The sequence below is a fragment of the Pagrus pagrus genome (genome assembly GCF_965226575.1).
Source record: "Pagrus pagrus genome assembly, chromosome: 13".
Lineage (NCBI taxonomy): Eukaryota > Metazoa > Chordata > Actinopteri > Spariformes > Sparidae > Pagrus > Pagrus pagrus.
Window position 1 is genome coordinate 16,706,290 of NC_140197.1, and position 22,253 is coordinate 16,728,542.

The 22,253-nt window shown below is 42.0% G+C and overlaps 1 protein-coding gene across 1 annotated transcript in view; it reads right to left on the reverse strand.

Moving 5' to 3' along the window:
* The window catches only part of elfn2b (extracellular leucine-rich repeat and fibronectin type III domain containing 2b), a 66,722-nt gene extending 45,073 nt beyond the window's left edge, over positions 1 to 21,649 (reverse strand). Inside the window, exon 1 of the mRNA XM_084370940.1 lies at positions 21,540 to 21,649. The gene's annotated coding sequence lies outside the window, so the exon portion shown is untranslated. The remainder of the gene's footprint in view (positions 1 to 21,539) is intronic.
* Positions 21,650 to 22,253: the final 604 nt, after the last annotated feature.

The window sequence follows — 22,253 nt, forward strand, 5'->3', positions numbered from 1 at the left end:
TACTAGTTGCAGCACTTTATTCTCCTGCTGTCTTAAATTATCTTAAATACTATCTTTTTTAGCTGCTGTCTCTTTAAGGGCCCCCCTCTCAAATACCCAGTCTCCTCTGATTGGTCAGCTCGCACACGCATGACCCATCACCACTAAAACCATAGAGCAGCTGTGCTTAATCAATACTTATACACCAAAATAACAGCTAGGCATGAATTGTGCAAATGTGTGACACAGAGATGTAGTGTGATGTCACAAAGTCACAGAATTGAAGGCGGGGCTACTGGTGAGGTGTTTCAGGAGCAGTGTTTTCTGTGGGAGAGAGGAGCTTCTTCAAGAGCCTTTAAAAACATGGATGGAGAGGAAAAAAACAAAGGTCTCCTGACAGACTTTTACTTGTTATGAAGTATTTACAGAGTGAGTGTGGTGACGGTAAATGATCTGATTGCTTCACCACTGTGTAAAACCATCAAATCTGACTGAGTAAATGGAATTCAAGTTTGATATATAAACAGCAATCACGCTAATAATAACATTCAAAAGTGTCCTTACATGTCTAAGGAAAAAACAAACAAAAAAATCCCATTACATTCGGTGTTAAAAAGAAATACCTTCTGCTAGAAAATATGTATAATTTAGATTGAGGCGAATAGAAAAATAACAGTAAATAATGCATCACTCAGCATGAAAGGATTTCAAAAGAAAATGGAAAGGCAGGGGAGTGGCAGCGTGGATGAATAGAGCTGAGACAACAGTCAGACGGAGAGAAAAAGGTGAGAAAGGAAGAGGGAAGTAGAGAGAGAGTTTTCAGGGGCATACAGATTTTTCTCTGCATCACGACTGTGAAGAAATGCGCAACGGGCGCATGACAAGCATGACAAATAATTCGGCTGAGACCAAAGAGATCTATCTATCTATCTACAGTATCTATCTATCTATCTATCTTGACTTTATTTCTGCTGTGCTTCACTTAAATTAACATTACCGAGGCAGATAAGCAGGGTGACAATAATGGCTAATGATGCATCAGAAAGGTACAAGGTGACAGATGGCTTGGTCTGTAAGTGGCACTATATGCAGTATAATGAGATGCCACCTATCCTTCTGTTTCAGTCACAGAGCAGGACACCTGTCACAGCACACCTGAGGCCGACAGTACACAACATACTGCCTATCTATAAATAATTTGCACAAATAACTGTCAGAGAAACTGACATATACAGCTCCCTTTTCTCTCTTTCTCTATTGGTCCTTTTCCTCTCTGCCTCTCTTTATTTATCTCTCTCTCTTTCTCTCCCTCCAGTACTCTTTCGCCCGCTCACTGGCACACACACACACACACACACACACACACACACGCACGCACACTAGCATCGACATACCCACACAGACAGTCTAAATCAGTTAGGGAGAGCCCGGCCTGCTGCCCTGAAGTGAGCTGAGCGTGACATCTCATTTTCAGCAGTAATACTTGGCTGATCCTGCTCCTCCCTGTACAAGTTCAATGGAGAAAGAGCGCTGCATTACACTTGATCATGAATAAGCACAGTAAGTAGGCATGTAAGGACACGAGAGCACACATGACAAACCCATACCCGCTGAGGAAAACACATCCTACGAGCTCTCACTCACTGTAAAATGTACTTGCAAGATACGTGAGTGCACAAATTGGACATGTTTTTGCTTGCACCCTGCAGGCCTAAAACAAACACATAAGCTTACAATGTGGAAACACAAACACACAAGGTTTCACGTTGACTAGAGAAACAGATTAGAAGTGCCCTCCCAAAACTAAAGAAAGCACCTAATTAAAGATGCGCATGTTCCAGTGTTGTTCCTTTGCTCATTAAAACAAGCAGCACAAGAATTAAAGCACCGACAAAAAGTTGGAAAAACACTTGAGGCCTAATTATTGGTGGTTCTCACTTTATTTGAAAATCCGTAGACTTCATTATATAATACAGTATGGTAATATGTCGTTATGACATCTATGTCTTGTGTTGCAGTCTATCTACTGAAGTTAGCAGGCTAACCAGCTAGCCCCAGCTCGTCCAGGTCCATAGCTCCTTTGTTAGCGGTGGACCACTGTCCACCAACATTCCTCTGGTGGTCCGAACTCCCGGTTCGTACTGCTAGCTGCGCTGCTAACTGAGCTAACTAGCTAACGGCAGCTACAGTTTCCAGCAGTTGCCGGTCACTCTATTGATATGTTCCCCCCTATTTGTTTTGTGTATGAATTTGATAGGTGGTTGGTTCTTACATACTGCACCCATGAGCATATGCTTTTGCACTACTATAGCGACCCAGTGTTTTCAGAACAAGGGTCAAAATGCATTTCCTCGGGAAACGTACTGAGTATGTCAGTTGAGCTCTGAAGAAATATTACCCAAATGTACTCTGCATTCATGCTTGAACCATTTCCATTTTGGAAACTCCAAGAGCTTTCCTCAGGGGATACCCTCGGGTCAAATCGTCAGCTTCCTACATAAGATGCCAAAAACTAATGGCCAGATTTCCATTGGATTTGCTGGGGATGCTTATGGTCCCCAGGGGATGAATTCTAATATGCTGGGTGAACTCTCTGACCTTTCATGTCGAGGCAGCGATTTCCAGCTGAAATCAGAAATCTGTTCTGAATCTGTCAAAAAATAAAAAAACGTATGGAGCGAATGTGTGCACTCCAGAGAGAAAAACCTTTTCACTTTGGACACCCCCGTGTGCTTTCATCTTTCACAACTCTGTTCCTATGCCTCAGATCGATGGTGCTAAGCTAGAGCAGAGATTCTGCCACTATTTTTCATATTGAAAGGCAAGATAACGTCTTGGTATAGTAATTTGCAATAACTCTATCTAGGGTATGGGTTAGAGTTGAGACAAGAGCCAAATATGAAAAGCCCAAACTAATCCAGCATGTTATTCATCATCCATGAAACCCAGAGGAAGGATATGGCGTTGTGCTCCCTCGCCGGGCAGTGAAGCAGCGTGTTTTCTATCTCGTCTCAATGGCATCCTCAATAATGGATGGACACCATGTCTGACTTCTGTCTCAGCTTCCAGTGTGTATTTACAATAGTGAAATGCTGTAGACACAAGATGCATCAATATTGAAAGCAACTCAAACACACTTCTGTCATTTAAACAACTTTATTTGGCCACGGGCTTGAGCAACATGCCCCCCGAGGGACCTGGGGCTACTTGGCTTTTACTGCTTACATTTTCAGAGGTGACACCTGTTCAGCAATCCACGCTCGAGTGTTAATATTCTCTCTGCTTATTTATCTCTCTCTTCCAGATGTACACTGTCTCTCTCCATCTCAGTCTTTCTCTTCCTCTCCCACTCATAATCACATCAAAGAGAAGCAGCTGCTGACACAATGAGAGGGTTGGAAGTGAATCAGTCATTATTCCTCTGTTCAGCTGCACACACATACACAAGAGAAGCCTTACTCATAGCTAGGTGCAGTCAGCTTTTTTATAGCCTCCACACCTTCTCATGGGTCCATGGGTGGATTACACAAATGAGTTGCGCATTTCATCAAGGTGAACGGTGTTAACTATCCATTAGCGGAGGAAAGGAAACGAGCAGGGAGATAAGAGAAAACCACTGCCAAAAGAAGAGGCAAGATGCAAGTAAATGTGAGGAGAACAAGAAACCAAAGGGAGTCATTACAAGTAGATGTAGTAAAAGAGTGGCAAGATGCAGCCTTCATTTGATGTTCATTAAGAATGCAGATCCGGTGTCTGTATTTCAGCCTGTTCTCATTTCCAATGCATCAAATACGGCAGCTTGGCCAGTGTTGGCCTAAGCTTCAAACTATGACGCATTAGGGTATCCCTCTAGCAGCATTTCTGGAGGCACCCCTCTAGCGTGATGTTTTGATGTGCTGTGGATGTTAGGTGATGTGGTATAAAAAACAAAAAGGTCCATGTTGGGAGGAGGCTGCAGGGGTTCGATGGGATGCAGTGGCAGACTCGGGATGTTGGAAGGGCAGGGACGGGGGTGCCCCCTAGTGTGGGTGACCCACCTGAGTCCAGCAGTGATGGGATGGGTCAAACACAGGAGTGGGGTTTTTGTCCTGTGTGAACCAACAGTTAGCACTGACCTCGTTTTCACATAGGTATCTAAACTCACATGGCTAAGGTACTTATTTTTGGTGCCTCAACCTTACCAAACTGCAACTGTTTCACAAAGCTGACTGTGTGTTTATTATTCACCTCACCAATCTTTATCATGTCGACAAAGGACACCTGACTTTTTCTGGTAGTCCAAATGTATTACATGAAATGTTACTCAGCTAGCTATATTTTAAAAGTATAACCAGACGTTGCACATGTATTATTTCTAATTTGACCACAGAGCTCTGCAAGTGAAAAACTAGAGGGGTCAGTAGAGCGTCATCAAGCACCTTCTACAACAATGTGGTTTTCAGTCAAAGAAAGGCGGACTTGTAGAGAGGACCAGTGACCGTACTCTGAACTCCAACTATAACTTCGGCCAAGAGCAGCAATTAGAGAGAAAATTAATCCCACAGCCAACCGGTCATAACATCATTTACAGTTAAGTGATCTTTCATCCTGTTCTTGGCACATAATTAACACACAGTATGTGATTTCTGCCGCGAGGGGCCTCTCAATCAAAACAAACAAAAAACATAAGTAGTGTGGGGTCATCAGAGTTGTTGCCTTTATTCTTGAACAACCACCGACGCGGATGAAAATGTATCAGTGTGACTCAGGCGGAAATGTTGATGGACGAGGTTTTAAAGTTTTATTGACGTTATGTTTACAACGGACTCCCCCGCTGCTCTGAGCTCCGTCTGGACCAATAGATGCGCTGCTAATCAAGCTAACTAGCTAACAGCAGCTACAGTTAGAAGCAGTTAGCGGTTACTCGGATAATATTCTGCCCCCCCCTCTGTTTGTTTTGAGTATGAATTTGACATGCTGACTACTGAACACTTCAGTAGTCTCACGCAGAGTAACACAAGTCTTCTGATGCAGATGCCGCTTTCCCTCAACGACGAATAAAAGGAGAGTATGGGGGGAAAGAATAAAGTAATCAGATGGGAGGAATCAGCACCACATATGAGCAGTTCAAATCTGGAATGGACACCAGTGTGCCGCAGGCTCTGCTACCTCCATAACCAATAGCCTGCTGCACCGATAGCATTATATCCTGTGCACAGTAATCATTGGGCTTCGTTCTTTACAGCAATACTTGTGTTGAGTATTACATGTATGAAGAACTCATTAAATGTAATCCTGAGAGTCTGCGTCGTCTTTTCTCTGTTTCGAGCCTCTTCTGTTCGGCTTTGTGTTTTATGAGTTTCTAATTTCAGAAAAAAGAAGAAATCTGGAGCATGAGAAAGTCGTGACCTCTCCATCTGTATCTTAGTGTGCAAACATCTCTTAATTAGCTTGATACAATGCCGACTTGATGGGAGATGCGCAAGCTTGTGATCTCACTGTACTGCATGTGATTTCTTGGTGTGTCGAGAGGGCAGTGAAAGATACCTAATTATGCTGAAATGTTTCCGAGCACTTTTGCTGCATACCAATGTGTAACATCATCTGTTTCTCAACAGGCAAATAATGCGAGGGGAAATCTCCTTTGCACATGACTAATTAATCAGTCAGATGCGTAGTGGTCATCTGGACAATTCCCATTTGTAATTTGATTATGCAAACATCTAATTATAAATCCTCATGCCGCATGATCTCTCTGAGATCATCGGGACAAGAGGTCAATTCAGAATGAATCATGTTAGAAACAGTACATGTACATCGTTTTTATTGCCCACATACAATCCACTGTGTGCTCTGTTCAAAATAGCCATGTGTAATGATGCTTTTACCAAATGCATGATATCATGTGTAATGTAGAAGTAACTCTTACAAACAAAGAAAAGGATCTGCAGCAGCTGACAGGATGGCTACCTTTGTCTCACAGCCCAGAGGTGAACTCCAGCTGTTCCAATGACACAAAAACACCAAACACTCCGTAACTGCTTTAACAAAAAACCCTGTAAGGCAAGAAATAAAGCTGCCAACAAAGACGAATGTTTAATAGGCTACAGAGAGCAGGTGTTAGGAACCGCGGTGATGTCACAAATTGGAGGGGGGGGGCAGGTGAGACGGAGCCTGTGTCACTGCTGGTTAGATAACGGTGTAATCGCCTCGATCAAGCATGAACCAGACATTGTGGAGAACTTTCTGTCTTGTTCCTGCACGTTTCACACATTTGCAGACTTAACGCCAATTAGAACTGAAATGAGAAAATTACATCCAAGGAAGCATGAAAAAAACTGTCGGCACGAATGTTGTAAATTGTCACCAGGAGAACAGCATAACAAGAAAACCCAGCATTACTGTACATTCCCAACGACACCGCCGAATTAGAAGTTTCTCTTTCATAGGCGGTTTGTAAATTGACAGCATGCCCACTACTTCCTGCCTGACAGAGTAAAAGGGCTGGAGAGGAAGGAGGACTGAAATTGAGCTCCCAACAAATACCGTCGTCTATCTCCGTTGCCCACCCATCTGTCTTTCTGTCCCTGTCTTTCCTTCAAGGCGCATGTGTCCTTAGCACTGCCAGGCAAAATCTGCCACTGAGGCTCCTAACTGCAGAGCTTCAGGCGGGTGAGGGACAGTGAGGGAGATAGAGTAGAAGGACAAGGAGAGCAAAAATAAAGGGTTAGATAAAAAAAGAACTTGACATTGACATATGTCTTTGTGCATGTGTGTGTGTGTGTGTGTTTACTGTGTGTGTGTGTTGTTGCATGAACCTGTCCCTCCTCTAGGTAGTCTGATGAATCATGAGTCTGATTCAAGAGGAAACCTTTCAGAGTGTGCGTCAGTGTGCGATCGTACATGTGAAACATAAATGTGTGTCTATGTGGATTTAAGTGAATCCACATGTGTTTAATGTGCTGTGGGAGGGAGTGATGCATGCTGGGAAATGTGCAATTCAGTTGCTCAACAGTGGCCAGCAGCTCTTTGGACATACAGTATACACATGCCCACACATGCCCACACATCCTGAGAGTAATCCTTCCGGCATAAATTAACCATTTTACCTCAACACATGTCCATGACAGCTCTTTGGCTTTTTCACACTTAAACATCTTTTTAGCGTTGATGGTGGCATGTGTGCATTTATGCAGCTAACTGCTCTGTTCTTCCACATTCATTCCACTTGCATAAAACAGTTGAAACCATTCATGTTGTCAGCTACGTCTGTGAACATAAACCAAAGGTTTTCTAGCCTGCCAACAGCCACAATGCAAGCCTATGTTTTAACCAGGCCTTTGGCCGGTGGGTTTAGGTGTTGGACTGAGGGCTGGTGTTGCCACAGTCTCTGGTAGAACATAGTTGATTAAAGGGAGAGGACTTTGATAATCCTCCCCCCCCCCATCTCCCTCTTTCTCTTTCTCTCTTGGGTGGTGAATAACAAATCTCTGTGGGCTGGGGATGCCGTCAGAATAATGTCAAGATAATGTCAGGGTACTGTCGGGAGAAGGTTTCTTTCTCTTTTTTCCTCAGATTTAATTTTCGGCTCCCAAACCCCACAGGATATTGCAAAACAAAATGTTAACAATGGCTAACAGTTAATAAGCTTGCTACAATGACACAAAATACATAAATTAGACAACTGTGGAGTTACAAGACGCGCTAGTGGTGCTTCATGTTTGAAAAAACAGCGAAAGTGCTCTCTTGGATGCCCCTATGGTAGATAAAATGTGATAAAGTGCTCTCTAGAGTTCCCATCTAGTTAACAAAACATGGTGCCATCCCTTCACTATAGATATGTCACGATGTCCTGCTCACTGGTGCCCCACTGCATACAGCTGGTGCCCCTTTTTATTTTTTTTCACCCCTGCCCCATCCACCACTGACCAGAAGTCACATTTCTGCTCTTTTGGTAGAGGCTAGCTGCCTCCCCACACCTTCAGACCCCGCATCATGCTAACACAACACAGATCAGCCCATCCACTAAACATAAACAAGCAAACCAACTCAATCGTCAGAATACATGTTAGCTCAAACTGTGTTCAAAAACAAGAACGTTCGTTTTTGTTCCAACTTTACATTTGTTTAGGTTGAGTTCTCTATTTCTAGGTTACCACTTTGCTAGGGTTGGAGAAACATGATTTGGCTTAAAATACCTGTTTTGGTCACCACGATCACGGACGGAGATAATTTGAGTTACTGTGAAAAAAGCCTTTTCATCAGAACAACATTGGCCAGTTTTCACGCCATATAAACGTCTGGAAATATCCACCGGTGCACTTGCTGGGGCACCAGCATGGAGAAAGGGTGCCCTTTCTGCGTGCTGGTGCCCCAGTGCATACAGCTGTTCCCCTTTTTTAATTTTTATTTTTGTCCCTGCCCCTCAAACATCCTGAGTCTGCCACTGCACTGACTCGAACTGCAGTCGGCCGCTTGGCATCCTTATTGCATGTAATAACGCCACCTCCACCTCCTGATGTGAAACATGGACTGCTAACATTATATCCTGGCCACTGGGCTGAACAAACTGACGTCAGACCTCCATCAATCTCCTGTTAAGACAGCAAACAAGCAGACCAACAAACTAATGCCTCTCACCAATGTATTCTCATCTGCACTAATAATAAAGTTTGGCCTGTAGCCAGTGTCCACACTACTACATTGCAGCTAGTGCTTATTGAAACAAATACACAAAGGTCACAAAACATTGTGATAATTTCCACCTCTCTCAACAATAGGTTAGCGTAGATCAGAGACATAATCTATGTTTGTCGCAACTGAATCAATTATGTAACAGAGGAAAGTGTGGCCCAGTTTCCGAGTGACATTCTTAAAATAACTCTGTATTTGTTTGTGTCAGTCATTTATGCAAGCTGGGCAATTTCTTTGTGCCTGAATAGGATCAAATTTATATTCAAAAATATTGTATTTTCTCCTGCAGCAACACCGATTTATTTTGTCACTTAGATGGTGCTTTCGATTAATACCATGCAACTACAGGCGTGGGCTGATACATCAGTGTTGTATTCAGTTTGTGATATGTAATACTCAACAAAAGATGCTGATACCTATCTGACAGAATAAGACTCTTTTCGGGCAGCAGATATGTTTTCGCTGCCCTCGTCAACTCATGCATGCAATGGATTGTTTATGAGGAGACAAGAGATTCAGAATTTAAAAGAATCATTTTTGCAGAAGGCTGCGAAATTAAAAAAAAAATATCATGTTCATGCCCCACAACACATTCACATCTCAATTACGAACCATTTTATGGGAGCTGTTTATGACAATTCCCTGTACAGTAAGCTAGTAAGTTAATAATCACCACATTTTATTGAGAAATAAACATGTTTGCATATAAAGTACAGCACAGGACAGTGCCACACACACATGCACACGCACGCTCACATTCTCACGCACACTCGTCTAAGCTTTTGTCGCCTGGCTGGTGGATTAAGTGTGAGCATTTGTGAAATCATTTGAACCCCCTGGGGAGAAAAGAGGAGTAAAGATGGTGTGTGTGTGTGTGTGTACGTATGTGTATACATATGTGTGTGTAACTGTGTCTATGCAATTTTAGTTTTGTGCACTTTTTACAGTACAGTGTATGTCTGCTTGTGTTTGGGCCCGGCAGTGTGTCTGTGTGGCTCAGCTCTGCTGGGAGTACACACCAGTAAAACTGCAGGAAAAGAAAAAAAATGTACTGGAAAATGAAAAAGAAGAACGAGTGAAGTTCCCTTGGCTTGTTTTAAAAGAGGATGCACAGCAATCGATATCATTATTGACCGAGGGGAGAGGTAGCATTTGTTTGACTATCGATTCCTTCAAGCCAACAGCTTATTTTTTACATTTCAGCCTGCATGACTCCAGACTGTGAGTCTGAGAAGCTGACTCAGCATCGCAGAGCATGAAAGAATCTGAATGGGCCGAACGTAAACGTCTTTTTCTTTTTCTTTTTTTTTCTCTTCATTTTTTAGATATGAATGAGAGCACACGCATTTATACACACTGTCAAGGTTTAGTCAGTTTGTACTGAGAAATCAGTGTGTCTACTGGAAGCAGCTCCTGAGTGCAGATGTGTGTGTGTGTGCAGGCTGCAGGTTAGGGCGAGAGATGTGTTTCTGATCTTTAATCCCCTGGAATAAACTGGAATTATTCTGCCTTAAGTACACCTGTCCGTCAGTCTGTCTGTCTGTCTAAACACATTTCAGTACGCAGTCTTCATCAGTCGATCATAAAACACAACAAAAACAGCATTTAAGTAGGGCATAAAAAAAACAGTTAAAGAAAAACTAACCACCAACACATATCAGCCATTAGCCACCTACAGTACAAAGGTAGGTTCAGTGTTATAAGGTATTAATTCAGTGTTTTTAATCTAAACTAAACTTTTTTTCTTTGCTACAGGGATATTTTAAAGTTATTTGTAATGAGTTTCGTGATGACCTTGATGAAGGCCACAAGCCAAAACATGTTTGTCTAACAATAAAAGATAAAGATTTTACACAGGTCCAATCCGTCTCTCTCTATCGGCCTTGCCAGTATTTTCACTCTTTTATACCCTTGTGTGGTACTGTTTCTTTATTCAGCACGAGTCTTTTCACCATCTTAGCAATGCTTCTTTACTTTCAGTGGCCTCCAAAAGTGTGCGTGTATACGCGGATTTTCCTCCTCTTTCACCCGCACCAAAACCCTCTTCTCTCCCTGTCTCCCTCTTTCTCTCAGTTTATTATATTTAAGAGAGTTATGTGACCTGCAAGCAAAGGGAAATTCGTATTGAATAGAGACGACTGCCTGAATGGGTGAATGACTGATGGATAAGAAAGAGAGACAGAAAAAGACTCTACTTTGGGATACAGTAGCTCAGGGGAAAATAAAGCTCTCAGAATTCTGAGGGGCTTCCAGGACTTCCTGCTCTGTTTGTTGTCTCTGTCTCTCATCCAAATGTGAGCGTTCCAAGGTATAAATATGCTTCTTACAGGATAAACAACATCAGAGTGAAAGGAAATGTGTAAAACTGTTGAAGACGGATTTGGAATAGTGCTGTGTTACAATGCGATGACTGATTTAACGTTATACACATATCTATCCCACGATGACAGCAAATAGAAACGTTTAAATAAAAAGGTTTATAAGATTTTAAAGGGGCAGTAGGTACGAATTGGCCACCTGTTGAGGGTAACTCAAAGACTGAGAGCTCGGAGTGGTGTGACGAGGCAGGTCGGGCTGGGGCTAGCTAGTTAGCATGCTAACTCAAGTAGAAATCTCTGCAATGCCGTACATAAACGATAACTGTTATGCCTTTAAGGTTTCAGGGAGAATACATTCTTCACAATCCTAAACCGATTCAATCCCTCATTTAAAATGATTTGAATACGGTCTGTGTAGCATTTCTAGTCCCCTTAGCAAGCTTACACATTGAGAGGGAACAGCCATGACTTTAAAGTGACTTTAGCCCTGTGTGAAAGAAAATGCTGCCCCCTCATTCATCTGTCGGCTCAACAGTTGTGCCAACGCACAGACTCCAGCGGACAAAAAACTGCAGGTTCGTCCAGAAAATTCAACCTAGCTCAACTGTTGCAATGCAGTGGTGTATTTCTACTGTTGTGACACAGAAGATAACAGCTTAGCCTCCGGTCACACACATGGATCTATCATTATTTTTTATTATTTTGGCCATTTTATTATCTCAGATATTGTTTTTTGCACTCAAAAAGAGCCCCTCTGCCTTTTATTGTACATGGAAGACATAAAAAACATAAACTCAGGCTGATCCTGGACAGATTTTGCAGGCCGAGACAATAAAACAGTTTTTTTTCTGTAGGCCATGGCACAAATTAGAAACAGATGCTTCAGAAGAAACATACCGCCACGTACTCATCCAACTAAACCATGCCTAGACGTACAGACACACACACTAGCACACATGAAGGGGGAGCAGAGATACTGTCTCTCTGCGAAGCTGCAGATGCAGAGTGGGTGACAAAGCTAAAATATTTATACCCAGATCTTTGCAGTCTGTACCGGGAGAGGGGGAGAGATAGAGAGTACGATGGATAAAGAGGGGGGAAGAGGGAGAGATTCAAGAAGAGAGGCAGGCCGCAAGAAAGAGGGCGAAGGAAAGTGTGTGTGTCCGTGTGTGCTTGCGTGCGCGTGTGTGTACGTGCGTGCGTGCGTGCGTGTGTGTGTGTGTGTGAGTAAGAGGAAAAGCAGAGTGATAACAACGGAGAGGGGGAGAGAGAGATGAGATGAGTGTGCAGCACAGATGCCAAATGAATCTAGGGCAGTTCAGAAAAAAAACAAGGCATTATTCCAAAATCCACTTTGGACGTGTGTGCAAGTATGTGTGCGTAATTGTATTTCTATATTTGTGTGTGTGTGTGTGTGTGTGTGTGTGTGTGTGTGTGTGTGTGTGTGTGTGTGTGAGTACGTGCGTGTGTGTGATGTACAATGTGTAAGCATCGGTCTAATGTGAGTGTAACGTGCCCAAGGCTGATTTTTTAAGAAGAGATACCACAACTTTCTTTTTTTAAAACTCAATCTTCAAGCTTTTTATTCATCACCCTTTAACAATTACAGTGCTCTCTGCATCACACCCACTCTTCTTCCAGCATGTTCTGCCTCTCTCTCTCTGTCTGCCTCTCTCACATATCCATCCATCCATCTATTATCTATGACTGTTCATCCTTCGGAAGGTCGCTTTGACATTTTTCTTCAGCGCATTCAGACACTGGAGGATTCTGTTTGTGTGAGCATGGGTGCGGGTTAATAGGGGCGGTGGGTTGGCACAAAGCAAGATGACGACAGATGGTGTCCTTACTTAACACACATACAGTAAACACACACACTCACTAAACACTGACTAAACAGATACGCCCTCACACAGAAAGAGTAGTGCATGCCTAGCATGTGCAGGTCATATTATACGCATGATCCTTTTAAAGAAAAAGTTGGTATTTTTTGTGTTAAACGATTCAATTTGAATTATTGCACTCACAATTCAATCCCAAATTGATTCCAAATGAAATAAGCTGCTGCCACTTTTATCAGCTATTATTTTTGTATGCACAAATGTTACCCTTCAGGAATGTTTTGTACTCATTACCACCAAATATATTTCAAATGACTGCAGCTACTTTAAAACGGCACACTCCCACACATTTATCTCAGATTTGTTGGTCTTTTCTTCAGTCAGATGTAGATACTGCTTAAGACTTATTAGTGCACACGAACACGAGCGAATCAATTTGTATTGGTGCACAGTGTTCTGCAGTAAGAGCCTGAAAATAGCACCCCCATAACAGTAACAGCTGCATATTGTATGAGTCATGTCAAGCACTTTTTTCCTCGGGAGATTATTAAAATCCAAAATGTGTCCAACACTGGGCTTCACCGAAGATCAAACTAGTTGGACACATTTTTCTTCCTTCATAGTGTCACACAGGCACTCAACTACCATACAGTACACGATCGCAACACAGAGTTGCATCTTTATTTAGAGGAAGACTGAAATATTATTCACTTACAGGAATGGATTTTATTTTTATGTAATTGGGTTCAGAATCTTGATTCTTACATGAATTTTTATTTTACCGCCTCTATATCTGAGCAGTATTTCCATTTCCATCCACTGCGATCAGATAAGAAAAACATGGCATCATGGGTTTAATAATTTATCCAGTATAAGCATCATCAGCAAGCTTCAATGAAATGTTGATCCAAAGTGATGCGGATATGTGATTCTTTCAAACACAAGAAACATTTGAAGAAACATTGGCAAATATTACAGGGAGAGTGGGATCCAAGCATTTCACGCCAGTATACACTCTAAAAAAGTTTTTTTAAAATGTTGATATTCTGGCAGCGGGGGTGCCGCGTATTTAATCAGACCATGGTACAATAGCTTACCAGCAACAAGTCAGCGTTGTCCAACAGAACACACTACCGCTAATAGTGGCAATTTACAGCTCTGTTGGACCTTCAGCAATATTTACCCCAAGGGACAAGCCAGTCAAGTCTTGAAGTCAAGAAATGTGACACTTCACTACAAACCAGCACAGAAAGGACAATTACCAATATAAGCCATGGTGTTCACAACATACACATTACAAACACTAGTTTTACTTACAGAAAGTAACATTTGCATTTTGGAACACACTTAACAAACTGCTCAGGACACTGCATGATGGGAAATGTAGGCCGTCTTTGACTCATTTACTCTCAGCATCACAGTGAAGTTGCTCACTAATTTGTGAAACCCATTGCAAGAGTCCAACTCTGTTTATTCCAACAGTATATATGTCAATTAAACAAAATACGCAACACCTGTAAAGGTAATCACAGAATAAATACTTCTTTCACTGTCAATTGTCACTTATTTTATCTAGATTATTAAATATATATATAATTACAGTATTAAACTTAATTGTAACATTTTCAATAAATAAACGTATGAAAATATATATTCTGAAAAAACATTCAGATTTAATATTTTTCATGTGACTTTACATTAGACATGTAAATTAACAGTCTTTTTTTTATTTTATGGATATTTTCTGAATTTAAAAAATACAGGGAAAAGCTATAATAAGCAGATTTTTTTTTTTTTACACTGTAGCACATGCAACAGTAGTGTGAGTTCATTCCAGTGTTTGTGTAAATATGTGGATATTTTTCTTCAGGCTGATATAAACATACACTCCCTGCAGATATTCAAAGACTTCTGTCAACAACCTCACACGCACGCCTTTCTACTGACGGGTGATGCGGACGTCCATACGCACGTCTACGCACTCATACACGCACCGCTTCAGTATGTCACCACATGAGCACCACCTTCCCCTCAAACAAACACGCTTCACTGCATCCTCCTCTTTCTGCTCAACAGCTTTTTCCCGTCAAAAACATTTTGTCAATGTCAGGTCACATTGCACCACTTTGTCACTTCAATTACAGTCATGAAGTGCTGAGTTGTGAATCTGTTAACATGAGAGAAGGAATGCGATCGCATCAGATGATTGGTCTCTACATAAAGACTGCTCTCGGTTCATTGGACATAGGTATATTGATTCCAGTAATTTCCTAGAGGTGACTACCAGCCCCCACATTGTTTACTGCCTACGGTATGTCTTATGGATCTATGAGCCTATAAAGGTAAAGGAAAAGAGTATGCCGATGCAGCCGGCTGATTCAATTAAGTTGAATGAAGCATTGTTTGTGAAGCTCGAGTCAGGCTTGATTGAGGTAGCACATGGGTTACACTGATTTCTACAGATTTTCCACCACCCTTCACCGATGTAACATTGTAGTTGAAAACACTGATTAATCTTCAATTAACAACACAATGCATAGGAAAACAAACAGTTAAGACATTGTGACGACTATGAATAGTGTTGCAGAGATATCTAATGAAGTTAGCATGCTCACCAGCTAGCCCCAGACTGTCCAGGACCAATGTTCCTGTGCTAGCTGTCAACACCAACACTTCGCTGGTGCCCCATGCTCCCAGTCTGGACCGCTGAGGTAGTTAGCTAACAGCAGCTATAACGAGCAGCAGTGCGCGGTTACTCTGGTGACAACACTCTGGTTCTGAGTATGAATTTGACAGGTAGACAATTCTTACATGTTGCAACTTTAAATAATTTCACACTAGACAGAAGAAAACAAAACACTGCTCACTGTGCTCAAACATTGTCAGTGTTTGAAAGATAGACTGAGGTAAAAGATATTAAAAAATGAACCAACGTCACATTGTTACTGGCCTCCATTCTACTTCTACTGTTCCCTGGTTTCCGACGCTTTTGTGACATCAAAAGTGAAACATCAGAAAACAACAAGGAACAGAAACAGAAAGGCAAACTCATCATCTAGCAATGGGAAAGGAGTTTTTAGGAGCGCTGACCAATGTTAAAAATCTGCATATAAGCTCTAATTTTGGTGTAAAAGTGCTGCAACTAAGATTCTTGTTTCCATTTGTTCATCTCTTTCATGTTTCCTCCTCTTTAATCCTTCCATGACTCCTCCCGTTCCCCTCCGCCCCTCCATTTGTACGCACACTCTGCAATCCTATGACATCTTATCCTTCCGTTGAACGTAAAACAGCCATCCCCTCCCCCACACCAACACTTTCATGGCCCAGGAACGCACATAGCTCATAAACTGCATCTGAATTTCTCAAACCAGCTGATGCATTTCTGAAACCTCGTCAGCGTATCACTTGTCTACCATATCTCTCAGTCTCTCGCCCAAGGGGACCTCCCACAGGTTCCTGGCAGTGAGGGAGTGACGGTTGTTGTGAAACATGACTGTCGTATTGATTGCTCAGAGCACTGCAACAGCTGGTAGGCTCAAAGAGAGCACACTGTGCTATGGCCAAGAATGTGATGTGGAGGAGTGAGCGAGTGTGAATTTTTCCCAAGGGTTATCCCTCTCAGGATCTTTGCATAATCCTTCCTGATGGATACAGAAATCGATTCGGAGGGTGTGGCTGGGAAAGGGAGGCCAAGAGGAGGTGGGCCAGAGAGATGACAGTTCTGAGGCCTCAGAATATAGGATCAGAGCACAAAGTGTGGAGGTTTGATAGAGTATATAGGTTTCTAGTCCATAATAGACTTTGATAATCTATAGTATGCTTATACTTACAGTGTGCATGGATGAAAAAGAAAAGAAGATGAATAAAACATGATCTTAACTAAAGGCCCAATAATGAGCTTCGTTAAAGGCCTAATCAGCATTTTATGACCATAGTAAATAGTATATATGTTTGCATAATTAATCAAAGAAGTTAAAATGAAAAGAAAAAGTTATCACATAACTTTCACGGCATTGGTGAAAGTTTTTGTCGTTAGTTTACCACTAGGTAACAGACTGTGTCTTTAAAGGATACGTTCACCCAAAAATGACAAGTCAGTCATTGTCCACTCACCCGACGACGTTTGAAAGTCAGCTGAAGTTTGTTAAAATACACATGAAATGTTTGCGGACTACAAAACTTTCCCTGACTTGCCATCCGTGTGAGCGCGAGTAGAAAATGGCTGAATTTTCATGTTTGTGAGAACTTATCCTTTAAAGTTGCACTGTGTCTGCAGCACGGCGTTCAACAGAGTCCCACACTGATCCTAGAATTAGCTTGTGGTTAGTGACAGAGATAATGATAGCTCAATCAGTCAGTCAAACAGTCCCCCACCCAGCCATCTGCTTTGCATTGTTGTGGATTAGATCTGTGCCGTCTCATGGGAATTGCACATAAAAATAAGTAAACATAAGTGGGTGTAACATCCTTGTATCGTGTTGTCATTTAAAGGTTAAATATGTGAGATTTTGAACACGAATATAGCAGGAAACAACTATTATGTATGCTACGTAATGATGAATGAAGTCACACCTTCTGTGATGCGTTGCAAACTGAACTTCTGTTTTTCGGATTAAAAGCCTGTCTAGCCGTGCGTGCGTGCTAGTTCATGTCTCATTCCCAGACGCTACAACCCAAAGTGTCAGTATTTGACAACCTGGGAATGACTCACCAATCAAATTTCTCCAGAATCAACTTCCTCCAGCTTCAATCAGCGACAGAACATCATCAAAATCTCCCTGTCTGCTCTGCATGCACTGTAGTGGCATACCATTACAGCTTGCAATATCCACCACAGCATCCATTTAACCAGCATCTGAGTGAAAAGTGAATGAATTAGGTCAGAGGAGCTTTAAGTGTCTTGGCCTTTTAGTGAACTGAGGTCAGGATAATGTAAGGGGCACTAATGCCTCGTCTGATTAACTATTCAATAAGTGCACATGCTCCTGCCCATATGGAGCCAAGATGGCCCAGGCAGTGGATAGCAATTCCAGTTAAGATTTTATCACAGTTTCCCTAACCCTAACCAATAGTTTCACATTTCTTTTCTTGTTATACATAGATATTTGTGATGTTATGTTTGATGCCATGATGTTTCCCTGTTGCTCTATGCTCCAGCCATCCAGTCACCAGCATTGTTGCCACTTTTTTCTCATTTTAGCCAACCCCACAGTATCAGTTTGCATGTCTTGGCTTTCACACAGGAGAAGCAAACAGGAAGAAAATTACACTTCAGGTTTCTTCCAGCGTAGCATCCATCACCTCCTGAGAGCGACCCCAGCAGACAGCGCTATGGATTCCCTGAATTATGGCTAACGTAGTTCAATAGTATTCTGATGAACTGGAGATTACATAGCAACAAGGCAGTGGGTTTGGTAGGTAGGTGGTCATTATTCAGGTCTCTCAGGCCTGCCTCCCCTACTGATTTCCTCTCTGCTTTTTCCCGGTACACCGCTGATCTGTGATTGCAATTGATTGGAGACTGCTCATCATTCCCCCAAGGGCAACATCAGGAATCATCGACATCAGGAGGAGGAAATGGATTTAGGGAGATAAGCAGATGGGACAAATGAATGCAGTGGATGGAGAGTAAAGCAGTGTGTGGAAACCAATGGACTGTAATAAATGAAGGAAATAATGTGGGGCGTACAGCTTGACGTGTTTTCCTCACGCATTTCTCCTTAATTCAAGTGGGTGTGGCCTGTGATCGATGGGGCCAGGCTTAGGCTCAGACGGTGAGGGCACCAGGAGAGGTTTTCCTTTGCTATTGATTGTAGCGAAAGAAAATGTACTACAGTGTATGAGAAGGAATCCACCTACTTAGCAAACCGATGCACCCTTCTGTCATTTTGAGCAGAACCTAATAGAGCTCTTATTAACTATTGATCTGTAAAGAGACAGTGCCGTCTTATCGACATCCACGTCTTTAGTTTAAGACCAACATCAATTGACTGCAGCAGGTTTTCTTGACATCCGTATTGAATTCAAATGAATTTATTCCCGCGCTGTAGAAAAAAAGCAATGCAATGTGACTCATTGTCATTTTCTAATTGATATTAATTTGGACTAAACTAAAGACATATTTACTCTCAAATATGTTGAGTCACATGTTGAGTGATGTTTTTTTATTTGTCTGTGTGCTGGTTGGCAAACACTCAACAGTTACATTTAAATGCTATGAAACCCACGTCTTTAACGGATTATAAACCATAATGAACATACCTATAATGCCTCTGTAGCGCTGTTTTATTATAGTTATAAGCACTCGTGAATATTCATAATGTTTTTATAACAATAATCATAACTGATGATTATCACACCAATGTCTATAATGCATCATAACACATTATGAACATACCTATTATACGGTATAGTGAACCTATAGTGCCATATAATCATAGTTAAAAGCATATAATGCATTATAAACATTAGTATAATGTATGTTAATGCATTTTGCAGGCTGTGGGTTGTTTTTTTTTTCTTTACCTATAGCAAACAATGACCACTAACAGTGACTTATAACCAGATTATAAGGTATTACATCTACCTATGACACAGGGACTCCATTACTTTACTTAAAGGCCACTTCCAGTAACTGTAAGTGATAATAATGTGTTATAAAATGATTATAATGTTTTACAAGTATGAGAATTTGAATACACTACGATCCTCGCAAAAATAGTGAGTGTGCCGTATTGATACTTGACCTTATAAGTCATCACATGCTGTATAATATTTAATTATGATTTCTGTTATAAATATATTTATGATTGTTCATAACTAAATGAACAATATAAAACATTATAAGCATGTTTATAATGTTTTATAGACATCAGTGTCATAATGAGTTATGATCATTGCTGTAATGCGTTATGAATATTCATGAGTGCTTATAACTATGGTTATACAGCCCTATAGGTGCATTATAACACATTGTAAACATGGGCTTCGTAGAAGGTGTTAACTTTTAAATGAGTGGTTAAAGGGGCATTATGTAAATTATGTAAGAAATTCCAACTCTTTCCTTTTAATATTTACAATATTATTAAGGGAATAATACAAACTCCTTTTTCCATAACTGAATAAACAAGCTGTTCTCAGAGGAAAATAAGGTCCCCAGAACACTGTTTGACGCTAGAAAAGGTGGCAGGGTCCGCCACATATAAACAAAGTAAAACAGTATGAAATCATGTTGACTTTTTGTTTGTTTCTTCAGTTTGACAACGAGGCAATGAGGAGAAATCAGTCTATGAAGATCTTTCTCTTCCGATTAAAATCTCTTCCCCCCAAAACGACACAGTGCACAGAAATGATCCAAACTGAATTTTAGTGAAAAGTCGCATCAGCAGCCTCCTCTGCGTTCATTTTCTCTACACAAATCACATTCATTCAACTTAGTTTCACTCCATATTTCCTTTCCTCCTGCAGTGGCTCTACGCCCCCGAGTTTGAGAGCCAATGACCTTAAAAAATTAAAATTAGAAAAAAAAACAAAACGAGAAAATGGTGCCTGGATTTCGACGGTGCTTGCAGATGATCTTTAAAACACACATCCATCACATCTTCGCCCCACTCAGCCGCCCCAGCATGTGGCGTTCACAAGCCACCAAAGCCCGTTTTGCGCTTGGTCAGCACAACGCGCTGTCCATGGTGCTGCTGGGGCTCTGCGCCCCGTCCACCCTAACAGACACACAGAGCCTTTAATTTCATTTGCGATTAATTCAACCAGCGTAGTGATGGATGATTTTTAAATTTTGCTCGCAGCTGCTAAGTGTTTTCTCGTGCCTGGCAGTCCAAATGTGTGGGCGGAGGAATCTGTGTGGTCCGTCGGTCAGTTAGTCGGACACTGTTGCTGCTGCTGGCAGGGAGCCTCTCTCTCTCTCTCTCTCTCTCTCTCTCTCACTGACTCACACGCACGCACGCACGCACGAGCACAGGAGGACTACAGGCAGCTGACACTGAAGCCCTCATTGCAGGTAAAGTGTGGCCGCCTGTCGTGCGACTGAGTGGTTAACACTGCTGAAAAGCTGGGCCATTTACCCTCAGAAACACAAGCTAGAACACACACACACACACACACACACACTCTCTCTCTCTCTCTTTCTCTCTCTCACACACACACACACACACACACGCATCGCCAGGTTTATCCCCTGCGTGATTCCTCCCTCGATACTAAATCCCTCCTCGCACATCTGTCCATGGCGCGCACTCTGCCCGTCCATCCTCTCTCTGCAGAGCGCCGCGTAAATACCAGCCTGGCTTTCATGTGACACTTTAAATCTATGGCCGCAGATTTTAATCACTTCTGTTTTGGCATGTAAACCCGAAACGTGCACAAGACAGCGCGCCGCGCTTCATGCAAAAACTGTGGCAATGTAGACTAAAACCAAGCGGATCAAATCTCATTCCGCACACGCACAACAATATTCAAACCTCGCAAGAAAACGCTCGGAAACGCAAAGCCCCAAACAGCAGAGCACGGATACATGCTCTCGTAAAAACAACCATATGGGCTTCTGTTGCACCAAGAGGACTCAGCCCAGCAGAGCGGCGGAGTCTGTGGTGCAGGTGCACGCTCGCTCTGCCGTCGCTCGCGTCCATCGCATATTATAAAGCACACCGAGGCAACAATTTGAAACAGATGAGATTCAAACCGTGAGATAGAAACATGCATTTTCATACGGTACCTTCACTTATTTCCCTTCCAAATTATGGCGCAAAAAGAGAGAGATGTCTTGCTTTTTTTCTTTTTCTTTTTTATTTTCATCCACTGCTATCGTCGCAGGCTCAGCAGCACGGCGCGAGAGGATGACTGAGAGAGAGAGGGAGAGGGAGAGAGAGAGGGAGAGAGAGGGGGGGGAGGAGAGAGAGAGCTCAACTAAAGAAATATAGTTGAACTGCAGTGGGCATCTGCCTCTACAGCTGGCTTCTTTTTCAGTGTGGACACACTTTATGGCAGCACTTAACGTCCATGGAGTTAAAACAAAAATAAATAAATATTAGATAGCATTAGTCTGCAAATGCAGTATTATTAGTGGGCTTACTCAGGCATAGTGTACATGGGAGGGTGACAGAGACACACATTTATCAAGTGTCAGTCAGACTCATGAATACCACATTACCCATCATCATAAAAAGAACATTTTAAGGAGACTTTTTTTTTTGGTTCATGAGTTTATTTTGGGTTACTACTAGAAAAGGTTTGCATGCTTCAATGCTTAAGAAACTGCTCTCATTGGACAGCTGACACACGCCTGAGCACCTCCCACCGTGTCTCCGGACAGCTCTGTCGTGTTTTCAGCTTCCAGTTAGCGTGACTTTTACCATGAATGCAGGGATAAATTCTGCAGTTGTGTGACATGGTGACCAAGTGTGATGTCACAAAGTCGGGACTACTGACG